This window comes from Vicia villosa, linkage group LG4 (genome assembly GCF_029867415.1).
Source record: "Vicia villosa cultivar HV-30 ecotype Madison, WI linkage group LG4, Vvil1.0, whole genome shotgun sequence".
Taxonomy (NCBI): domain Eukaryota; kingdom Viridiplantae; phylum Streptophyta; class Magnoliopsida; order Fabales; family Fabaceae; genus Vicia; species Vicia villosa.
Genome location: NC_081183.1, coordinates 84,509,782 through 84,524,753, shown reverse-complemented (window position 1 = coordinate 84,524,753; position 14,972 = coordinate 84,509,782). Strand labels below are relative to the sequence as shown.

General features: G+C 37.1%; 1 long non-coding RNA gene across 2 annotated transcripts; it reads left to right on the top strand.

Annotated features, from left to right (window-relative positions):
• The first annotated feature begins 12,381 nt into the window (after positions 1-12,381).
• On the top strand, positions 12,382-14,677 carry LOC131594956 (uncharacterized). Of its 2 annotated transcripts, none has more exons than XR_009281625.1 (5): positions 12,382-12,732; positions 12,815-13,239; positions 13,371-13,707; positions 14,016-14,087; positions 14,248-14,677. It is a non-coding gene; the product is annotated as an uncharacterized LOC131594956 (long non-coding RNA). The 2 variants fall into 2 exon arrangements; XR_009281624.1 differs by having other exon boundaries at positions 12,384-12,732; positions 13,466-13,707.
• Positions 14,678-14,972: the final 295 nt, after the last annotated feature.

Sequence of the window (14,972 nt, the reverse complement as noted above, 5' to 3'; positions counted from 1 at the left end):
GGTGCATTGTATAGATATGGAGACTAGATGCTGAGGGTGCATTGTATAGATATGGAGGCACTGGATCCAAGGGCTAGGGTGCATTGTATAGATATGGAGGCACGCATACAGGACCTGAAAGCAATGCTTTGATATTTGATAAATAAAAACATCCCCAGTGGGGATCGAACCCGGAAAGCCTTGCCTAACAAGGAGCATATCCTGCCAATGGGCCATTTACCCTTCGCCGTTAGCCTACCACCATGAAAATATATTATAAAAAATAAAACGGACCCAGAATTTAAAAAAGAAGCGCCCAGCATTGTTTCTTCTTCGTGAACCTTTTTAGAAAATAACCAGACCTTTTCCTACAGTTTCTAAAGCGTGGCTGTATGCTCCTACATTCAAACCTGCAAAATGTTGTCAATAGAGACCAAATAATAATCCAGATCACACATATGTAACATCACGAATCCAGCGGAAGCCTTCTCTTCGGCCAATTTTCCCTTTAACCTGCTATCCCCAAATTAAAGCTGTAAAACCCTAACTATGGCACCATGCTAAACCGGCTTCAAAACTTAAATTAAATCATTCCATCAGCTTGAAAATAATAATATAAACACGATTATGCCTTTAGATATGATTTATGACACGTTTGTATAAGAACTCGAATCAACAAAATGTTTTACGATAAAATCTGCCCATGGAGTACATTCACTGCGTTTTGGTTGATAATGAGAATTGGTTTATCTTCAGGAAGCACCAAGGATTCGATTGGGGTGTTTGAATTGGTCTAAATCGAACTAAAAGCTGACCTTCTTTCTCCTTTTGTGTTCATGATTTTTCTGAGTTTGTATCCAGCTTCTTGCAGCCAAAAAAAAACCCCTTTTGCTGTCAAAATCGTGTGCCTTTATAATGTCCCTTTAGGTTTTTTTCTTCAAATAATTATTGATTTCAAACAGATTAAATGTTGATTGAGTGAGGTTAAGGATGATTGAGATTTGTTGCAATATTTGTTGAAGATTTGGAGTGATATTGGAAAGCTTGCAAATATGGTCTTTTTTACCGTGAAAACGTGAACAACTTCTACAATTTGGCCAATTTGGTTTTTTTTTTCCATTTTTTTATTCTAGAAGCCTAATAATAATAATAATAATAATCAATAGTAACTAAAATAAAATAGTAATGACATTAAAATACTAATATAATATATTTTTAATTAACTAAAAGTAATCAAATAATAATAAAAATAATAATAATAATAATAATTAGAACTAATAACAATAATAATTCTATTAAAATTAATTAATAACACTAATTAATAAATATTAACCCTAAATAATAATACTAATATATATAATTAATTAATAACTAAAACCTAATTATAATAATAAACCTAATTAATCCTAATAGTAATCCTATTAATACTAATAATAATAACAATTAATAATGCTAAATACTAATAGTTAGTCCTGATAAAAAAATAATAATCGAAACAAGTGTTAGTAAAACCCAAAATACTCCCAAAATGATAGAACTCTTGTAATGATTGGACCCAAGGTTTGGGTCCTAAACATCTGTTAATTACACCCTTGTTTTAACCAACCTGATTTATAAGAGAGCAGATTTGACAATAGAAATGTCAAACCCCATGACTCTTAATTTTGAACCTTGATGGATTAACGAACGTAAATTTGATCGGGCAAATTTTGGGGTATGACAGCTGCCCCTGTTCAATCTTCTTAAACCTGAGGAGTCGGATAGGCACGTCTGCGTATCGTGATTTAAAGGTAGAAGATGATTGAACACTGAAATGTCCTAAAATTTGCCTTTGTTGGGAAGAAATTCCATAGGAGATGGGCTTACAAATGCCACCCAAGGTAAATACTCCTCCTTTTTTAGAATGCGAAGCAGATGTTTTCAAAAGGAGCCACTTGCTTTGATTGTAGCATGGCCTGAAAATGCAACCTTGATTTTATGCAATGTTGTGATGCATTACGTATGATGTAGTGAGCTTCTCAAAATAAATGAGAGCGATGTATGTATATGCATTATGAATGAATAAGGTATGTAATTGAATGATGCATGATTGTTAGTTGAAGTATGTTAGTAAGTTTGGAAAAGAAAAATAAAACCTTTGTGTGTTATTGATGATGTTTTGAAGAAGATCACTGCCGAGGGACTAACGTGATAAACCCAATTGAAGAACTGTTAGAGAAACCTTGTGATCAGGGAAAATAAATCCCTATATGCAAAGAGACGTAGCTTTATATCACTGTCAGGGACTAACGTGATATTAATTAGCGAGATGATTTGAAGGAGATCACTGCCAAGGGACTAACATGATGGATAACGTAGCTAGCAATAGCGAGAGTTCGTCGTTTGCTGTGTAGAAGGAAATTACCTTGCTATAGTGCTAGCAAGGGTTTGCAGTTCGTAGGTAACCCCCTTACTATAGCCCTAGTAAGACGTCGCGGTCGGTATACCCACTCCCTATCGTAGTTTGAGTAAGCTTATCATAGATGGTATGACCTACTTACTATAGTTCTAGTAAGTCGTCGCAGCTAGCCATACCTGCTTATTATCGTAGTTTCAGCAAGTTTATCGCAGATGGTGTGGCCCACTTACCATAGCTCCAGTAAGTCGTCGCAGTTAGCCATACCTACTTGCTATCGTAGTTGGAGTAAGCTTATCGTAGATGGTATGACCCACTTACTATAGTTCTAGTAAGTCGTCGCAGTTAGCCATACCTGCTTACTATCATAGTTTCAGCAAGTTTATCGCAGATGGTGTGGCCCACTTACTATATCTCCAGTAAGTCGTCGCAGTTAGTCATACCTACTTGCTATCGTAGTTGGAGTAAGCTTATCGTATATGGTATGACCCACTTACTATAATTCTAGTAAGTCGTCGCAGTTAGTCATACCTGCTTACTATCGTAGTTTCAGCAAGTTTATCGTAGATGGTGTGAACCACTTACTATAGCTCTAGTAATTCGTCGCAGTTAGCCATACCTACTTGCTATTGTAGTTGGAGTAAGCTTATCGTAGATGGTGTGGTCCACTTACCATAGCTCTAGTAAGTCGTCGCAGTTAGCCATACCTGCTTACTATCGTAGTTTTGATTAATTCCCCAAAAGGATCACTTGCCATAGCCCTAGCAAGCTCACCTGCACCAATGGGATCCACATGCCCTGGTTCAGACAAGTTTACCTGCATAGAAGATTGTTTGCTAGCACGTTTTCCTGCATGAAAAAGATTCACTGTTTGGAGACTCACGGCTCGAGGGTCGGAGAAAGTAGCATGTCAGATATTCACGACTCGAGGGTCGAAAAGGAAATGATATGTTTAGAAACTCACGACTCAAGGGTCGTACATTCACGACTCGAGGGTCGGAAAACAAAACAATCACAACACGAGGGTTGGAAACTCATGACTCGAGGGTCAGAAAACAAACCAATCACAACACGAGGGTTGGAGACTGGACTTTTGTAGTATGTGAACGCGCTAGATGATATGCATATGCTAATGCGTATGTATGTATGCCGATGTAATCCCGAGATCTCCTTAAACCCGTTGAACCTGTTTAATCCATGTTTCCCCCTACATCATGGCTATGCTTATGCTGGCTTAGTAATGTTTACGTATGTGGATAATGCTTATGTTTATGTTGATTGATGCAATGAGTGGAACAAAGTAATGTCTTCTATAAGACTACCTGAAAAGGTTTCTGGAATGGATATGAAAATTTGTCTTAAAGAAGACTACCTGAAAAGTTTCTTAGAAAGGATATAAATTTGTCTTCAAGAAGACCACTTGGAAAGGTTCTTGAAAAGGATGACAATTTGTCTTAAAGAAGACCACCTGAGAAGATTCATACAAAGGATCATGTGATTTGTCTTAGAGAAGACTACCTGAAAAGGCTGAAAGATGTCTTAAAAGATTACCTAGGAAAGGTTCTTAGAAAAGACAATGAATGTCTTAGAAAATACTTCCTAGAAAGGTTCTTAGAATATCTTATAGAAGACTGCCTGAAGAGGTTCCTGAAAAGGATGACAATTGGTCTTAAAGAAGACTACCTAGAAAAGGTTCTTAGAAAGGCTGATAAATCTCTTAGAAAAGACTACCTAAAAATGTTCTTGGAATGTCTTAAATAAGACCACCTGAAAAGGTTCTTGGAAATGGTGATGATTGTCTTAAAGTAGACTACCTAGAAAGGTTCTTAGAAAAAGAATGTCTTACAGAAGACTACCTAAAAAGGTTCTTGGAAAAGACGATGATTATCTTAGAGCAGACTACCTAGAAAGGTACGGTGTAATGTATCAACCAATGTATGTAATGCATGACTTATATGTATTTGCATGATGCTTCAATGATAGGTTGTTAACAACCAAAGCGTGTATAGCTTGCTAATGTTGTAAGGTTGTTGGATGCTAGCGCGATTTCCCAATACCTATTCCTTGAACTTTGAAGATCGTAGTTAGGAGAAAGATTGATTCGAGGTTGTAAAGTATGAAAACGCCTTTTCCTTTTGTTGTGCGTCTTACGCATTTGACATCCATTGCCCCAATATTTTCGTGGAAAAAGATGCTTATGAGGGAAGTGCCCCAGGAAATATCCTCGTCAGATGCTTCGACGTTTAGATTGAAGGGTGTGCCCCTGACGTGCCAGATATGGAGGGTTATCCATGGTATTCTATCCATTTTGAATTTATCCCCTGCTTGACATGCCCCTGATTGAGATTGCTTCGAGATGTGACCCAAGTCAATTGAACCTTAGGAAGAATGCCCCTAGTTAATAGGATGTTGGGTTGTATGCCCCTGTAATCATTGAGGTTTTGCCCTTGTTTAGGAAAACCCTCTAGATGTGGTTCCCCCATGCAAGAGTCTTTATTAGAAATGGTCATCTTTGATTAACCAATTTCGAGATCTCCTCGATGCTAAGTGTATATTCGTAGATGGCGTTGTACCCTTTGAGAAGTAACTCTAATGTGATGCGAATGCAAGTTTTGAAATCGAAGGAGTTGATGATTAGAAATGAATGCTTGAAGAAGCGCAGTGGTTAGAAATAGTTTTAACAAACCTAGGAGTCAGTATAACAAAATCCTACTTAATATGCTTTCGTAGTTAACCTTGCCTCAATTAGGACTTTTGAATGTTGTAACTTGGCTTGGTTCAAGGTTTAGGAAACAACTGATATAAGGCTCAAAATTTATTTAACCCACCCATTTCTCCTTGATGTTCTCCAAGTCCTAAACATTCGCTTAATCCAATGAACGTGCTTTGTTTGTAAGAGAATTGTTTTAGTTCTGATGTTGAGCAGCAGCCTTAGTAGGGATCAAGAATTAATGAAAAAGTGGTGAAGATCCAAGCATTGATGTGACTGTTGCGAAGATCCAAGCATTGATGTGAAGCTTTGATGATTTAGCAGTCACATGATTATCCTTTGTATTTCAACTTCGTTTTTATCCCTTATTTTTGCATGAACCAATTCCTTTGAGTTTGGTCCATCGGGATGCCCTAATTTTTGCCTAAGTCATTTTTTTTTCTTTCATGAAATTTTCCATTTTGACTTAGCGGCCGTTTTCTCCTTTTTTTTTTGAATACCCCTTTGGAAATATTGATCCTTGGATATTGAATGTTGTGACTGCCATATTGGTTTTGATTTGTAAGCTTCGAATTTGACACTTCCTCGATCTTGAATGATGTATTGAGGAAGAAGATTGTTGTGAATGTTGTCTTGATTTGCTTCCTCAACCTTGTATGAACGCGGGGAAGAAGACATGCTTGAAACTTTGCTTGATCCCTATGCTTGGATTGACTGATTCTCTTGACAACCAAAATACATCATTGAATTAATCAAAATCTACCCTGCCCCTGGTTGAAATCAAGGTTTATTTGAAATGTAGAAACAAACTCCATCTCCTGGCTCGAGGGGGTAACAAGGGATTAACATCCTTATATCTCCACTATTTGGGATTTGAAACAATGCTTGTACATTATCGGTTCGGTCTTACCTTGAAAGCATATGTTTAGCGAGACTTAGTTATTTGTATTCGTCATTCTCCCTTAAGTTTGTTAATAATTGAAAGTCGAAATTGAAAATAGAATAGAAGTGCGTGAGCGGAAAGTCGTAGTAGTGAGCGAATGAACTGACTCCAAAACCTACATGGTCATCCCATTAGAATTGATAATCCGAAGGTACAACTTTTATCCTAAGTACCACTTAGCGATCGTAGGGGTCAACATTCTGAGCATGACAAAACCTATTGGTTCTAGGGACAATCTCCTTTGTAAATCCGTTGACCTTATTTTACTCCATAGTTCCTAGACTTGTAGAAGTAAAGGGTAACCTCGAGTTCTCCTTGGGCACGTCAAACCTGCCGGGAATAAATTTAGTTAGCGGTGGGTTTTCGTCGTATCGGAACTTCATGAGTTTCCTTTGACTGAACCTCTTTTGCTTATCCTAAGGATAGTATCACACCATTCGCAATCTTCGGATTTTTTTTTAGATTGATAAAGAAAACCTATGACCCTTTTTCCCCTTGGTGTGGGTTTAACATATGTCGCCTTTCCTCCATCATAGTTACGCATCTTTGTTTAGGGTATTGCCCCAGTTGGACTAATCCTTGCCCCCAGGTTATCGTAGAGCGTCCTTGTAAGTTTGATATGTTCTAAGACGAACCCCTTTATGACTAGATACCCCTTGAGTGCATCTATGAGGAAGCTCTTTTGTTGAACTAATCCTTGCTAGATGATAACCTTCGTTGTATTTACAATCCTGTTACGACAAGGCATGGATATGCAGCTGACATAGCGAAAGACATCCTCTTTTCTTTAGTAAGACTAAGATCATTCTCAATAGTTTATCCTCCCTTCTCCATAGTTTGTTTTCTTTGGGAATTTTGGGAAACCGGCTAGCACGGAAAGTATGGATGTGGGCGAAGATAGAAATGCAAATGCAAATGCAAATGTATGGCTGCATGAAAATGCGAATGATGGGTATGTGAGAGATTCCTTGTATTATAACTTTGTGTATGCAATGCAGACGTGTGACGTATAATCCTAGGGATAGCCTTAGAGGCGACATTAGACCCTAGTGGAATCCTTGCAAGATAGATGATATGACACGCCAATGGAAATCCCTTAGATTAGGGAGTATGCAGAAGGTAGCGGCTGGTGACCGTTCGAGATAGTCACCAAGTCTCATGGAGACTCCCACGCATGTATAAACCTTCGTCGATTTCTGTGGAAATCATCCTCGTAATCAAACACAATGCCACGGATAATCATGTCATGAAGACTGTTTCTTCGTGCATATCCGAATTGGCGTAAAGCTAAAGAGGGATTGTAAGTAATGCCTCCCTTGATGCCAAGGAGCGGCATATTAGGGTACTTTCCACAATGGTCGATGATAGTAATGTCTCTCTGAAAGAAGTTGTTCCACCGGATATCTGAAGGAGACAAAGACATAATCCTGCGAGACCATTGCATCCTTTGTTCATTTCTCAACACTGATCGGGGAAGGTGTAATGTAAACCATCTAGCCAGTAGTGGTACACAGCACATAAGAGTTCCTCGTTTCTTCATGGGTACGAGTGTGTAGAGAATGTAGAATGTCTCCCAGCAAGGTTGGTACCGGGTTACGGGTTAAGAAAAGGTTGATAATGTGCACACTTATGAACTGGTCGGGATTAGGGAATAAAACCAACCCATAGATCAAAAGAGCCATAACCTCCTCAAAAGCTGGGTAACTTTTGTTTTTTAGTAGTAATAGAGCCTTTTCCATTAAGAACTTAGCAAGCAAACCCTTAACTCCACTCTTTGTTTCCAAATTGGACTCGATTTCTGACTTTCGCAAATGTAAGGCAGCAGCAATGATTTCAGGTTTTGGAATCCTTTCTAAACTAGTGAAAGGTAATTGATCTCGAACAGGTAATCCAATTAGTTCAGGAAACTCTTCCAAGGTGGGTACTAACTGGTAATCAGGAAATGTAAAGCAATGATGTTCGGGATCAAAGAACTGGAACAGGACTCGTATCATGTCTTCTTCAAATTTTGAGGTAACCAAATGGAGTAGGTGACCGTGTTTTTTGGTGAATTGAGCATTCCTAGGAAATTCTGATATTAAGTCCTTAAGTTCAGATGGTGTTGTTAAGATGTTGATTCGGATGTAATCTCTGGTAGCAGGAGCCACTACCTGCAATAATAGACAAAGGTAAACTCTTCGATCCTTGAAATGATTAGTGAGAAAATGATATGCTTATGATGCTTATGATGTCGTAATGTCAAACATGTGGCAAACACAAACAAATCAAACAATAGCCTTAGGTTTAAAGGCTTGCATGAAGTTCATAGGTGATACCCTCCCCACTGAAGTTGAGTTGATTAAAACCTGTCCTAAAATAGTATTCGGGTTCTATGATCCTTGGAGACAACATCTCAACGGCGCTCGGACGGGCGATCAAAATATTCCTCGAGGATAACTAACTTCGATCAATTTCAAAGCTAGCCACTTAATAGGCCACAAGTCAAGTTCAACTAAAAGTTCTAAGAGAAATTAGTGTTTAATGACATTTCGGAAGCCTAACATACTCCTTGATCGTTTTCAAGGGACATTAGTATAAACCAAAGTATCGCACTAATGGTGACTACCAGATCAATCGTATCGGTACATGCCGTACAGTTTCCTTGGTCTATTGTCACATACTTAAGGTATCTCGAGATTCGGGTTAGAATCTTTCACACAAGCAAAATACCCAAACAAACCTTTGAAAAATAGAGCAATCAAGTCAAGCAATTGAAAACATCGAAGTGATCTAAACTCTAAGGTAACCCCTTTTGAAAACATTTTATTTTTAGAAAGTCATGTCCCCAGCAGAGTCGCCAGTTCTATCGCCCTCGCTTTTTTACCGTACCTCTCGGTGAGAGATACACGAGCTGACTCTGCTCTTTCTTCTTTTTGTGTTTTTTGAAAATCAGAGAGTCGCCACCGACTTTTATTTTATCCAATTAAGGAAAGGTTTATAAAAGAAACAGAAAAAAGACCTTTAAGAAATTCTGGGTAAGGGGGTAGGTTATACAAAGGGAAGGTGTTAGCACCCTTTGTATCCATGGTTATCCATGGGCTCTTAATTTGCTTAGCTCACTTGTTTTGAATCACTTTTCTCTTGCCTTGAAATGCTTGTATGTGGTTTCAAATACCTTTGTAAATTGACTTTGTAATGATCCTTGTGCGGATGTATACAAAGTGTTTTATCTTTCGAAAGATGTTTTGAAAAAAAGAACGTTAACTTCGTAATGATCCTTGTTTGGATATATACCAAGTATTGTCTTTTTTTGAAAGTTTTATTTTGAAAAAAAACAATGATATATGAGACATTTGCTTGTTTTGATTTGAGCAAGAAAATTAGGAGGTCTACCCTAAGTTATAAAGTCTTTTCCTATTTCCTTTAGAAAATTCTCCTTTTACCGGATGTAAAAGAAAGTTCGATTTTGCATCTGAAATAGTAGAATTTGATTTTGATTTTGAAAAGAGTAAAAGAGGGATTACCCTAAGAGGTGCAAGTGTGATTGTGTTTTGTTTTCAGATATTTTATCTTTGAAGTTAGTGACCTAACGCTTCAGTTGTTATCTTTGACATACACGGAGTTTTAAATGTACAGAAATTAAAATACGGAAATATAAAAATGCGGAAAGTATATCTACGCTATTACATCGATTGTGCGGTAAATGTAAACTACGCTATTTACATGAATTTGACAACCTATACACCTGATTTAGGAATTTAAATTGCAATAAAATAAAAGAAATATTTTTGGATTTTTGATGATTGATTTTAATTAGAATTAATGCATGATTAATTTAATTAAAATGAGAAAAAAAGGTAGAAATAAAATTTAAACCTAAAAATTAGATTTGAAATATGTCCATATTGATTGTCAATTAATTTTAAAATAAAACTAATTTTTTTTTTAGATTTTTTGAATTTGATTTTGAAATTATTAAGTTAAATAATCATATAATTACACAAATTATTACACAAATAATTAAAACTTAAAGAGAAAATTATCCTAAATATGTACAAAATTAGCTTATAATATATAAACTATATTTAATATAAAGAAAATTTTTTTAATGATTTTTTGCTTAGTTAAAATAATTAAAAAGTAAATATATAAATATATACTAATTAATTATAAAAAATATTTTAATATTTAAGAAAAAATAAAATATTTTATGTAAAAAAATAATAGATTATTTTAGAAGCCTAAATATATTTTTATTATATTTTTTTGATTTTTGAAACAATTTTAAATTAATTTTGTAAAGAAAATAAAATAAAATAGAAAATATATAAAATAATCCTGTGTGGTAATTAAATGAGGTCTATGATACAGTGGCGCGTTTTGATGCGTTAGATGTGTAGCTGGCATGATCTGTTGGTGGTTGGAACGAGGACATATGGCGTGTAACAGACCTGCAAAGCACTGGATCAGAGATTTTAAAATTTTAAAACGTGCGCGCCTCTCAGCCACTCAGGTGAGGACACATCATCGTCTTCAACCTCTCGCCACCCCTTTTAACAGCGTTTTTTTGCCTAGAAGCGCTGTTATAGATGAAGCTCATCCCTGCAAAATAGCGAATAGGTGTAAACGTGCATAGAAATTTTTCGCGACCTGTTCATTTGACTCGTCATGATCTACTGAGTTCAACCATGCCTTTAATTTGGTCCAATTTTGCCTCTAACGAAAAACCCTAAAATAGAGTTCAAAAACCCTAAAATGGTATCTTCGTGGATACGTGTTCAAACTTCAATTAAGTTTCCAGAAACGTTCAGAGCACCTATCTAAACATAAATATACATAAATATGCATTTACATCGTGCTAAACATGCATGTATGGTTGAATTCGTGTCGGTTTTGGTTTGAACAACCCGTTGTCGCACGCTCGCGAAAAATGAACAGAGTCGCCACCAATATATTTATCCCATAAGGGAAAGGAATACCAGGAAACCTAATAAAGGAAGGAACAGGGTCTTGCGACCAGAGAATCAAGGCACGGAAGTCGGTTACGCAAGGGGAAGGTATTAGCACCCCTCGCGTCCATCGTACTCGATGGTATCCACCTATGTTTGTTTCTATCTAAAGGGTGTGTACTATGTCTATGTCTATATGCGAATGCATGAAAAAGAAATACGGGGAAAAGAAGGAAATATTTACAAATGTGCTCGTTCAAGCCCCGCGACTTGATGCCTACGTATCCTTTTCAGGAATCAGAGCGCCGTAGTTCGGCTCCATAGTTTCGTTTGTTTTTGTGTTTTTTAGTTGGGCGGCGTTAACGTTCGCGCTCTTGCATAAGGGGACAACCTAGGATGCAATGGAGCGGAAATAACGGTGCCCTTAAGAAAGCGAGAGAAGAGAGAGAGAGTTTGAGTGTTTCGAGGAAATCCCTAAAGCAAGGGAAACTCGAGTTACTCTTTGGTTTGTGTTTTTTAGAAGTTGGGAACTTACGCCTGAATGGAACCCTTAAGCATGGGAGATCCAAGCACTCGAACATTCCCTTAAGCAAGGGACGTTCAAGCTTCCATTCCCTTTTTAAGAATTTTCACTTTGATTATTAGTGTTTTAAGTATTTTCTTTGTATTTTTTATGGGGATTTTTATTCAAGTGTTTATTAGATGTTTTAATGTTGAAAAGGAAAAGAAATGAAAAAGAGGTAGACTAGCCTAATTTCTAAGCCTAGAATTATGTTGTTCTAATCTAATTCTAAACTATACTAAGGTTACTTGAATATCTACAAAATAGGCCAAAAATATGACCAAAAACAAGTAACAAAATCGCACAACAATTATACAAAAATAGCATGGAAATGGTACCAAACATATAGAAAACGATTCAGGTACTAGTGCAAAAATAACCTAAAAACTATTATTTTTTATGGCATTTTTATGAAGGAGAAATGAACTTCTAAATCAAGCAAAAAGAGGCTAAAACCATAAACCTAAAACTAATATTTTTATGAACATTTTCTATGTCAAAAATTATGTCAAAGCCTAAGAAAATAATAGGAAAAAATCTAATTAAAAAACCTAAATTCTACTAATTTTTTTAATGTGAATCAGGGGGGGTGTTAATTGAAAATGGTGATCTGAATAGCAGCACGCAGGGCCCAGAGGGAAAGGCCCAGAAGAGTTTTTGTTACAACATTGTTTGGCCAAAGCGGCACAGCATTGGGCCTTAGAGGGTGCGCTCAGCAAAAATGGCCCAAGATTTCAATTTGTCATTGTTCTTCTTCTAACTTAAGAGAACATGGGCCAGTGGGGGTGCTAAGAACAAGCAGGGCCAAAGAGGTTATGTTTGGAATCAGATTTTCATATTTTCGGACTTTTAATTAACAAAGAAAAGAAGTAAAACGTAATTAAAAATAGACAAAATCAGAAGGGATTAGGGTTCTGAAAGTGTGACCTTTGGAGTCGAACGCGCAGCTCCTTCTTCGTCCTCACAAATTCACGCCGATGGCGGTGGCTTAACGGTGAAATCTCCGATCGGAGCTCCTTTCCACTTCCACGCATCACAATGAAATCATACGTGTACTCTCTTCTGCTTCTCGTCTTTGCGTAACTCGCGTTCGTCTCAAATCGGTCTCTCTCTCGTTTTGGTTTCGTTAAAGCTCGTCTCTGATCCACCCGCCGGATAAAGCCTGATCTCTCTTCCACGTCGTTAATGAGAAGAGCACCCCAACGTTATATCCAGGTATTTTTCCGATTTCTTTCTCCTTCGATCCCACTCTGCGTTACCTCTTTCATCTTTTTCTAAGTCACGATTTCTTGTTCAGAAGCTTGTGAACTTGGTGACGATAATGGTGCGGTCGAGGGTGTATGGCTGTTGTTGAGTGAAGAACCGATGGAGGAGCTTGGATGAATCGATTGAAGGTTGAAGAATTGAGCTGGAGTGTGAAGATGATGAAGGATGAGGTGGAAGAGAGTATGATGAGTTATGGATTGGAGATTCGTGGATGAAGATGATGATGAATGAATGGGCGTGGTTGAGGTGATTGAAGATGGTTGAAGGTTGAGATACAGATTCGAAGAATGAATGGAGGTGGTGGAAGGTTCCTTGAATGGTGACTGCGGAAGCATTTATATATTGCCAGTGATTAGGGAATGATGGTGAATTCTTGGGTGTGGGACTTGGAGCGCAGCTTGCAACATGGCTTTCTCCAATTCTCGAATGTGGGACTATTGGCTGAATCACATAGAGGTAACTGGATTCTGTTTCCTGATTTTCTGTTAGTTAGTTTATGGAGTGAAGTTTGTGTTGTTAGTTAGGTTCTGTGATGCTGGCGTGATGCTGCTCGGTTTGATTTATTGCATTGCGTTTGATTTATTTAGTGCGTGGATGTGAAACTGCGAACGGAAACTTAATGCGTTGATATTGAACCATGGCTTGTTGCTGAATCTGATGTTGTTCAAATCTCGTTTTACAGGTCTGAAGCTTGAATGGATGTGGTTGAAAGTTGTTGTGATGCTGATTAGTGATGTGAAATGATTTTGTGAATATGTGCAGGGCTGGATTTCTCGGTTTAATGGTTGAATTTGAGTTAGGTTTTGTAGCTGGAATCAAATGGCCTAGATGGAACAAAGATGAAGGAAACTCAAATTTATCAAGGAAGACTTGAGGCTGCCATAGATGAGCTGGTGTATACTGGTATTTATTCATGGCTATAAGGTGAGTTTCCTTGAATTTTTCTCAGATTAATATGCACTGGCTGAGGCATAGTTGTACAAAGATTAGGGATTTAGCTTGAATGAGGAAAAAAATGTTTGTAGTTTTCTGAATGAAGCTGATTATGATGCTGTTATGAAAAGTTTTAGAAATGGTTAGGTTGTTACAGGGAATTGACAGTTAGGATGAGATGGAAATTGATTAGGGGTGAGGTCATTTATGAATTATGGTTTAGTATCTGTCATGTGAGGTATAGGGCTGAATGTAATTGTTATGTTGGTTTTTTTATTGTTTTGCAATGGGTTATGCAGGGCTGTGTGTGGCTGTATGCTAACTGATGTGGATTGCGGCTTGATAATCGACTTGAACTGGGCTGTTTTAATGTGGGTCTTTTCCGAAGTAGGATTGAATGTATTTTAATTTCTGGTTTTGTTGGAACTGTCATGGACTGATCTTCATATGTGTTATGTATATGTATGGAAATGTATTGCTATTGGTTAGAAATGAAAGTTAATTATGGTTTTCTTTGAATGTATGCTGCAGGTTCAGATTCGCTATGTTACGGACCGGTGTTGTTCTCCTTTTTTGAATGGCTGAAGAGTTATTGTGAATATCTCATGGGTTCTTAACACCCGATGAAGGCCAAACAAAGCTCTCGGAAGTCGAAAGTTTAAAACTTATTCAATGGAGCTTAGGAGCTTAGAGATTTTAGGCTTAGAAATAAGTTTATGATGTTTCTTTTTTTCCTTTTTCTGGTTTCAAAAGTGTAAAACAATAAGGTGTTGGTATGGTTTGTAAGGTGAATAAAGGTTGTAATTTCTGAATGAACATGAATGAGGTTTGATGAAAATTTGCTGAAACTTATAGAGTTGAATTTGAACTGATCCACACGGACCCTGTGTGAACGCCATGCTTTGAAAAATGATATCGAATAAACTCTCCTTGTATCAATCTTCAAATCCACCTTACTGAACCTCTAATTCAATATCAAGTATCGTAGCCCAACCATGTACAAGTCCAACAAGTCTTTGAGTTGGCAAAGTCTCTTCTCTTGATTTTGAAATAATAATGAGATAAAGCCTGTAGTTTCCTTTGTGAAGGAACTTGAATTTAATGAAAAGTGAAGCATTCCAAGTGACTTTCTTTTGACTTTCGATATTATCTCCGTGAGACTCAAAGCTTTTCTTCTCTAATTGCTTCTTTAGTGAAACTTTAGTTCAATACTTGAATTTAAAGTTTAAACTAACTTTCATTTGGAAGCACAACAA